Source organism: Pteropus vampyrus, unplaced genomic scaffold (genome assembly GCF_000151845.1).
Source record: "Pteropus vampyrus isolate Shadow unplaced genomic scaffold, Pvam_2.0 Scaffold99, whole genome shotgun sequence".
Taxonomy (NCBI): Eukaryota; Metazoa; Chordata; class Mammalia; order Chiroptera; family Pteropodidae; genus Pteropus; species Pteropus vampyrus.
In genome coordinates this window covers 1,480,237-1,487,982 of record NW_011888880.1, presented here as the reverse complement: position 1 = coordinate 1,487,982, position 7,746 = coordinate 1,480,237, and positions in this window count along the sequence as shown.

Below are 7,746 nucleotides of genomic sequence, written 5' to 3'. Positions count from 1 at the left end.
TGCAGCCATATTCCATGAACCATGTATAAGAACAGAGATTACTCCATTACTTGCCCCTTCACATTCTAGCAGGTAAAATAATATTCAGGCGTGATGTTCATGGGAAATAGGAAAATAAGGTGCCTAACTAGCTAACCCTAGCATTTTCTCACATTTCTATTATGAACTTTAGAAAGTCATGGGACCTGGATTCTGGTTCCAGTTTTCTTGTTAATTAAGTTGTATGACCTTGAATAAATCTTCTGACCTCTCTAATCCTCAGTTTGCTAATCTATAAAATGAATCTAGTGTTTTCCTATCTGTCAAATAAATACTATCAACTTGAGGGGTCTGAGGAGTATTATCATTGGTATCTAGCCCTCTTTGGGGTCTGTCAGGACCCCCGAGTGCGTGAGCACTGGATTGTGTGTTTTAAGAACCCCTCACCCCAGGATTTCACCTTTCCTCAAACCTCCACATCTTGCCTAAATACTGTGTAAGGTCTTTTCTTTCCATAAAATTTCATATGTCTAATGTTTTCCCCTATGATCTAACACAGTTTTGAATAGAGGACTGGAAAGATTAATGTCCGTGTGAGGCATTCTCTGCCCATAAAGAGGGCATAGCCATCTTTACTCCTTAGCCCCAAGGTGGGTTAAGACCACGGTTTTGCTCCTTACAGTGATAGTTAACTCTTAAATATCTTTTGTTCCCTTGTTCTGATATTCGATTTTTCCAATATAATTCTTTTTATTGCTCTTTACTTAGGATCCTAATTACCCTATTTTAGTCTTATTTTAGGCCATCTCTTTTTTCACAGGGAAAAAAAACTTAAAGAAAATAAAATTATCCACTAGAGTTTCCAAAAACTCTGAAATGTCATCAGAATTTTAGGAAAGTAGTTTCTGAAGTTGAAAAAAAATGGTTATTATTTTTTTTTAAAAAAACACAAAACTTTGTAAGTGACATGAAACACGACAGAAAAATCCACATTAAAAAAAACCCAGCTCCACTTTGGATAGTTCTTATCTAAGCTGGTAAGGGGGAAAGAGCTGGATCTTGAGCACAGAAGATTTAAGTACATAATTAGCTAAAGTATTGCTCAGTGCTATTCAAATGGTAATCAGAACACATCACAGCAGAAGCTTAGGTGGTTTTGTTTGGGTTCAGGACATCTAAATCATAATTAACATCAGAAACAGGTTTGAGGCAAGGATAGGTTCAAAAGCATAAATTCTTATTCATAGAAATATTATTTTTGTTTAAAAAGCATGGCGATTTCTTTGTAACTGCCTGATGTCCATTATCCTGAATTTTTAAATTAGTTATGCAGGAATGCCCAGTTTCTTTTTTGAAGTCTTAAACAATACTATTGCAAAATTCGAAACATTAGAAACACCAAGAGATAAAGACATAGCTGAAAATCAAATTAGTGATTAGGAGAATAAAAATGAATTCGAAAGAAGGCGACAAAAATCTTATGTGGCTAGAAGTCATACATGGAGAAAAGAGATGGTTCTATATTAAGATAATTGGTGTTTCTGAAGTTGAGAATTCAACAAATAAAACAGAAATAATTGAAAGACATCAATTTTAAAAAAAAAACTAATTTCTTCAAATAAATAAAGAATTGTATCTGCAGATTGAAAGAGCACGCCATGCTCCAGAGAAGGTTAATGTGAATGAAGAATCCTGATTCATGTCTTAATTAAGTTACCCAACTTTACAGATGAATATATGGTTAAGGCATTTAAGCAGAAATTGAATGACATTTATTAGTGGGGAGATCAGGCTGGCTTCAGATTTCTTCACAACTATATTAAATGCCCAAAGACAATGGAGTAAAAGAAGCTTAATTCTGTGGCAGAGTGTGACCCAAGAGTATTACATCCACTAAAACAATCCACTAAGTGTGAAAGCAAGAGGCAGATGTTCCCAAACATGGACAAACTCAGCATTGTTGAGTCCTTACTGGAAAAACCATTTGATGCTAAAATTCAGGCAATTCATTAGAATAAAGACTTGGGAATGGAGAGGATGTGATGAAAAGAACGGAGATGAGTATCATTTCATTTCAATATAAAACTAAGACTAAACATCGATGGGGAATATTAGAACTAGGACAGAATGTTGACAGCCCAAGGACAATATTTAATTACCAAAAAATGAAATAAAAGTTAGTGCAGTGATTTCCTCGTCTTTTCATATTCTTAATCAATAGTATTTAAAAGTGAAAATAGCCATAATAATTCAGCCATTCAATTTTTTTCTCTGTGATTTTTATTAATTTGGTGGTAAAAATTTATCTAAAATTAGGATGTCTTACATTTCACTTCTGTTTTGCTGTTTAGTGCAAATACAATTAAATAATTTTAAAACATGCACAGAACAACCCCTATTTTGTAGTCACTTATGTCTCTATGTATTTATTATTTATCTGCATTTATGCATAGAGATGTCTAGGCTGCTGTTCACTTGTGGTTAGTAAGAAAAACTAGCTAGTTGGATCTGAAGTCATTATTTGTGTTTTGGCTCGAATTTTATTTAAAAATGTAATAATTATAAAAGTAATTTTTAAATAAAAAAATCTGTTGTTTTAACTTTAGCTCAGACTTCTCTTTTCTTATGATTTTTGGTTTTGGGCTTTGTTGCTTATAGACTTGGAGTGAAGTATTTAAATATGTTGTTAATTTGGGGGACCAAAATAACTGGTATTATTTGACATGCTGAGTGCATAACACAAAGATAGTATTCAAATGAAATATTATGCCAGATGTACCCACGCTCCATACGTGTAGTTTGCAAATGCTGCTTATTGTGCATTATGCATATTATGATTTCCTTTGATACCTAAAACTGTGAACTTTTGTTAGAATATGCATTATTTTGCTTCCAAACTCTTAACTCCATGTTGTTAAAATTGTATATGCTAAAATCTGGTCCTTAAAAAGGGAGCTCTTATGGCTTCTCAGATGGAGTCTGAAAAAGGGTTAAAATCAACTTAAGCAAAAGTCATTATTTGCAGTGTGAACATAGAAATGTAATTTTAAAATTCAATGTAGGTTTAAGAAAAAACAAAGTATTTTTGGAATATTTGATAATGGTTAATTGACAACAATATGCTGCTTAGACTTTTGAGTATAAGCACTTAAAATATTAGGATCTGGCATAGAGCAGGAATGTGCTATTCTTATCCATTGACAGTGACATAAGTTTCACTGTCATCAACATGTGCGAATCACTCAAATAACCCTTACAGTTACACATACTGTTTTATGCGATCTATACCATCCATTACTTTTCCATCTTAGTTATTTCTTGGCTATCTCATTATACATTTTTCTTTAAAATTTTCTCGCTTTCATTTGTCTCGGTAATACTATCATTTTATCCTGCTGTGAATATTGAAATAAACATAAAGAAATTAAACTCAGTACTATGATTACTTACTGCACAACCTTCAACATACTTAAGCACGGTGCTCCGTGTTAAGTGATACAAAGGTAAAAAAGATATAGACCTTGTTCTTAGAAAGCTGGCAATATAGGAAGGAAGATGTGGAAATAATATATCAATTCTGATTTATTTGTCTCCAGAGTGAATGCTCTTTCATTGACTGAACCACTAGCAGTTCTGAAGTATGAGTTTTTAAGTCACACAGACAGGAGCTGAACCCTGGCTGTTACTTAATTGTGAAATGAACTCCAGTTTACTCACATTAGGGAAAAATGGAAATAATGTCTCATGTGATCGTGATGTGGAATAAATGAGAAAATATTTGTAAAACGAGTCCGCTGCCTGGCACATTGTATGTATGCCCTTGATAGTAATTAATTTTCTTCTTCCTCATGTAACTCGGAATATTTGCAAGATAGCTAGCTATCAAATCTATTGCCAGGATCTATGAAAAGGCTATCTTTTCCTTCTATATACTGTTTTACTACACTTCACATCTGCATCCTTATATGTGAATCTATCTCTGTATTTATATATTTAGTTTCCTTCTTTACTTGATCTTATATATGTGTTTGTTCTTATTCAATTGTACACCGTTTCGACATTATTCTCGTTTCTTTTTATTATCGATCGAAACATAACTGCTCGTATCTAAATTCTTTGCAGTCCCCATAGTGAGAATAGGCAGCCATGCCTCCTCAATTTGTAGCAGCCCCTGTGTTTGCCTCTTGTCTATTAGGGAAGGAAGTGTCTTTGCTGCTATTCGAGGCAAGTCCCTCCACGTGGACTTTGTACCACGCTCTCCCATTTTCTCGGGGAGCTCTCTTGGATCTTACATCACTCCCTTCTCGCTGTCGCGCTTCCAGTAACATCTACCAGTCACTCCAACCCCAAAACAAGACCGTCCCTCATTCTTACAGCCTCCTCTCTTCCTCTAGCTACCTTCCTATAGCTTTCTTTCCCTTCAGTGCCAAGTTTCTTGAAGAAGCATTTTACATTTCTTTACTTACTTTCACCTCAGTCCTCAATTCACTATAGTCTGACTCATTCCATCAACACACAATGAAAATTGCTTTCACTGTGATACCTGGGTTCTGAAATCCAACTCGCTTTACAGAATTTTTTTTTTTTTTATCTTACTTGACCTCTGTAGTGTATAGCACAGTGGACCATCGCCTAACTCTTCATTCCAGCCTCACTGACCAACGTGCTGCATTCTCCCGCTCTTCCACTTTGCCTATGTATTTTTCCAGCTAGAGCTTTTGTTTTTCCCTGCCCCTTCACTCCATCCTTTTCATAGTCTGTGATAACTTTACTCCAATAACTAGATGTTTAGATCAAAAAATCCAACTGTAGAAATAAAAATATATTAGTAGGATGGTAAAATGTTACTAGAAATGGTAACCAACAACTAAAATGTCAGTGGTTTAACAAGTACAACTTTATTTCTCACCCACACTGGGTCCAAGGTGGCTGGCTGTTCGACTTGGGCAACTCTCCTGGGTTGCTTTCCTTCGGGTGGGGACTCTAGGGTTCAGATCCCTTCTGTGTTTTGATGTCACCATCTTCAACACAGAGGCATCAAGGATACTGTGGGAAGGGAAACAATTATGGCAAGTGCACAACTACTAATTATCTACCCCAGTCTGGAAATATTGCATCACTTCTATCCACCTTCCAACAGCCAGACTAGCCACAGGGCCTCCCTTAGATGCCAGGTGGCCAGGAAGTGGAGTTCCTGATTGGCCAAGTGCTTCCAGGAAGTGACTCCAAAGCAGGGAGCACCACAATGTGTTAGCCAGCCACAATTTATTGCATTTTTCAACTTTTATATGACTTCAACAATGCTCAGTAATGATTGCATTTACTCTCCCAAAGGGTAACTAAGTGCTCTTTTGTGTCTCACCAATGATCGCTATTAACATTCACTGTTATTTGAGATGCTGATGCATTTAATATCATAATGAGGTCCCAGGGAACGTAGCAGATTGTCTAAGGAGAGACCTTGTCTATATCTTCTCTCAAGTAAAACATCTTTTTAGTTTCTCTCTGCCTCATTGATTCACCCTCTTTTCCAATCTCATCTAAAAATATGCCCTTCTCCCTGGAATACGCTCCTTAATTTATCTCTTCCTCTGCTCTATATTATTTAACTTTGTATTGTTTAATTAAATCAGGTTACATTATCGTGTATTGAAGATACTATTCAATGGAAAGCTGTTACACAATATTTAGCATTTTTATTTCACTTGATGTTTCCAGAGCACTTTATAGTGTTAATTAGTCAATTGTCACATTTCAAGGAGGTAAATTAATTATATCTTTTTTTTTTTTTTTTTTGAGAAGTAGCCCATCTCAGTGAAGGACAAAAGGATATACTTTGCTTCGCAGATACATCTGTGCTAAACTCCTTCCCCTTGGTTTAATGCCAACCAAAGTTTATAAAGATAGAAAATGCTAACAATGATTTCTTGAGGCCCTATAATGAAACCACGGCAAGCACCTTGTGAAGGTGAAATCTTCAATTTTCGCAATATCCCAATTATGTTCTTTGAGGTATTATGTCTGAGATCACCCACCTCATGACCTGAGTTGCCCCATTCGCACTGTTCAAAAAAAAAAAAAATTTAGTGCAACACTAGGCCAGTACCTTGCAATTAATTCTGAGTTTGTGACATCAACATATGTTACAACTCTTCATTAGTTACCCTAAATTTTCTTATCAGGATCTTCTGCGGAAAAGAACTTTTTGTTGATGAGTTTCTTTGCATCATAGGGATGACTCAGTAGAATTGAATCCAAACTGTATTTTCTATCACCAAAATAATTAGGGTTTAAAACTTGACAAGCTAGCAGTTCAGGCTGTCCAATGAGCAGCTTCAAACTGGATCATAGGATGTTTGCTTTGGATGCCTTAAAAAAAAAAATTGATAGAAATCCCTAACTAGTGAGGCTAAACTTGAGCGAAATTTTGAAGCATCATTTTGATATTACCTTTCTGCCTATCTTTTTTCTGCCTCTTTCTCCTGATATTGAGCCCATCTCGTTTAGAGAGCCATCTTTCTGAACATGTTCACTGCCCTGTCCTGTTGGATCAGGTAGAGATGGGATTAAACAACTTCAGTCCAGGTAAGATGACTTTCAGTGACACCATCCCACTAGAAGATACTTGGGACCTGCCACACTCAAACCATTCTGAGGGGCTCCTCCCTTAAATCTTGCCTGACTTTGTCCCACGTGACCCACACGAGCCTACCTTTTTTTTCTAACTCTAATACTTTACATAGTAGAGAACCAACAGATAACGTCTTACTATAGTGATGACTAAGGGATTATATTAAGGTATTAGCATAAATGTAAGGAACAAATATACAAACTAAGGTAAAATGAAAAGAAAATAAAGAACAAAGAAAAGCAAACATAGTATATAGAGAATGTAACATACAACAGTATGACAGTATTGAGAGCAAGCCTGTCAGTAATATCAACAAAAGTAATGTATTATCTCAATTACTAAAAGAAAAAAGATTTTTGTATTGACCAACAAAGGTAACCCAAGTCTCTGCCGTACCCATGATACAAAATTAAAATAAACTAATTAAAAAGGTTAAAATTAAAAGGATGGAAAACTATTTAATAGGAAAATGTAAATAAAAATAAAGGAGTCAAAATTTTAATAATATAAGATGTTAATAGTAAGGGCACACGGTCGTGGGGTACCCAAGAACTTACTGTGCAATTTTTTTGGAGTTGTAAAATTATTCTGACATCAGAATAGAAACTATTAATTTTATGGCAAAGGATATGAAGCCAACATAGAAGGGCTCGCACTGGCCAAAAATGGGACGATTTGTAAGCGCAAATGACCGGCACACAGTGAATATACAAAATTCCATAGGTTCACAATGCAAAATATTAAAATCAAATTAAATAATTAGATACTATTTAAAGGAACTAAGTGCCAAATTCTTACTTTGAAAATCTGCAATTAGAAGACCCTGATTCAGGTAACTACATAGCTCTAGTTGATGAGAAAACTAAATCAATCCAGTGGTCAATCTTAGCATCAGTGAGACAACCAGATGTTGTTTGATTTATTACATACTGTTTTATGAAGCCTATGATAACACCGATGAAGTATTCTTGTAAAAAAAAAAAAAAAACTAAATTCAAGGCTAATCAAGCCTTTAGAGCTAACTTCTTTTTACAGGAATTATAGAGATAAAGGGATCAGTTAAATGACACTCGGAGGAAGTAGACAACTATATCTGAAAGGTGGGAACATTCTTTAGCATCACTAATTCAGTTCCC